This window comes from Octopus bimaculoides, chromosome 27 (assembly GCF_046866305.1).
Source record: "Octopus bimaculoides isolate indiv1 chromosome 27, ASM4686630v1, whole genome shotgun sequence".
NCBI lineage: Eukaryota > Metazoa > Mollusca > Cephalopoda > Octopoda > Octopodidae > Octopus > Octopus bimaculoides.
The window spans coordinates 10,621,896-10,624,395 of record NC_142954.1 but is presented as its reverse complement, the minus strand read 5'-3'; positions in this window follow the sequence as shown (position 1 = coordinate 10,624,395).

Sequence of the window (2,500 nt, the reverse complement as noted above, 5' to 3'; positions counted from 1 at the left end):
GAAGCACACCCAGGTGGTGCCCCAGTATGGCCGCAGTCAAGGGACTCGAACAAATAAAAAAGTAATACAGTATAAATTGAGTGCATTCTTTACATCTTGACTGTTTTGTGCAAGGACGCAGCGCGCCGCCGGTTATCGAACTCATGATCTTACGATCCGGAGCTGTCTACACTAACCACTAAACCACGCGCCTTCACTCAATAATGACATAAATTATTCATAAAGGAAGCGCTGCAAGATTTATGTTTCTCTTCATTTTGTCATTGAATTCGCCATTATTCTATGTTTTTCTTCTGTATTCTTTCACAAAAGTCCAATGTTTATATGCTAAGATTTACATCAACAACAAGAAATACCAGCATTATTCATAATGATTATTGCCAGTCTAAAATTCTGCACAGGAAACATCTATAACAGGGAGAAACAGCTGGATTTACTAACAACGTTTAAAGCTGATAAAAGGATGGGATTTGACCCAAGGAAATATCTGTACATAAACATAATCGTTTAAAGTTTGGAAAGGTGCTTGCCAAACCTTAAACAATTGCTTCAGCAGGTCTTTCGTTGCTCCTTGTTCTACACAACTATTTGTAAAAGTACCTGAGGCACGGATGAAAAAGGTGATGTAGATAAAGGGATAGATAGACAAATATATATATATATATATATATATATATATATATATATATATATATATATATATATATATATATATATATATATATATATATGTATATATATATGTATATATATAACCGTTCAATAACCTATTTTGAATACACCTAACTGGGGGCAAACCTGTAAACGTTTGTCGAAATTCCTTATTAATTACCTATATATATATATACCTGAGGCACGGATGAAAAAGGTGATGTAGATAAAGGGATAGATAGACAAATATATATATATATATATATATATATATATATATATATATATGTATATATATATATATATATATATATATATATATATATATATATATATATATATATATATATATATTTATATATATGTGTGTGTGTATATATGTATATATATATATATATATATATATATATATATATATATATATATATATATATATATATTGGCTAAACTGGCAACATGACCATCCCCAAGTACAACAACATATATATATATATATATATATATATATATCTGTGTGTGTGTGTGTGTGTGTGTGTGTGTGTATATATACTGAGAGTGAGTGAGTGAGAGAGAGAGAGAGAGAGATGGCTGAATAGATATTTGGATCGATAGATAGATAAATAAATAGATGGCTTGATAGATTGATAGCTGGCTGGTAGGCTGTTTGGCTGGCTGGCTGGCTGGCTGGCTGGGTAGATGGATAGATTTTGGGATCGATAAATGGATAAATAGATAGATGGATAGTTTGGCAGATGCACAGAAAGATGGACGGATAGATAGATGGATAGTTAGATAAATAAATAGAGAAATGAAGAGGAGAATAGTCATAACCAAGTATTGGTGAAAATTCACGCTGCAAAGACGTGAATAGAGAGACAGATTAAAAGAGAGAATATATGAGACAGAGGGAGTGAAACAGAGAGAGGAAGGCAGAGATAGATAGAGAGAGAGAGAGAGTAACCAGAGAATATTAGACCAGGTTTAAAGAATGATAGTTTGACGAATTAACGAAGAAGTCTCTACATAGGAAATCTCGCACAAAATCAAACTCAACCATTTATATTTTGCAGGACATATTAAACGCTGTCGTTGCTAATGTCATATAACTTAGCAATTCAAGAAAAAGATAATGATAAAATAACGTTTCAGACTTAAAAATGAACAATGGTGTCGATATGATTGACTGAGGCACATCCAGATGGTGCCCCAGTATGGTCGCAGTCAAGTGACTGGAGCAAATAAAAAAGTAATACAGTATGGATTGAGTGCATTCTTTACATCTTGATTGTCTTCGTACACAGGCTCTAGCTTGGCTGTTTGGTACGGAGCTTGCTTCCCAACTGCATGGTTCCGAGTTCAGTCCCACTGCGTGGCACCTTGGGGCAATTGTCTTCTACTACACCCCTGGGTCGACCAAAGCCTTGTGTATGGATTTGGTAGACGGAAAATAAAAGCCTAGAAAGAGAATATTTAACCAATCGCTATTTAAAGCAAGCACAAACCAGGATGTAACTGTAATGCTTAGACTAGTTTGCATACGATGCGTTTTTCAGCGGCATAATGAAATAATCAGTAGGTGTTTGTATGTATATACGTGAGCATGCATATGTGTATATCGATGTATGTTTGTGTGTATGTATGCACAATCGCATTTATGCGTGTATGTGCTACGGCATACATGTATATTTGTATGTGTGTGTGTGTGCGTATATATATATATATATATATATATATATATATATATATATATATATATATATACAGAAGTTTTTTATTCTCTCTCTGTTTATTTTCTCTTATTCCTTTCTGTTGAAGAGCATAGGCTCGAAACATAAAATACTTTCTCACT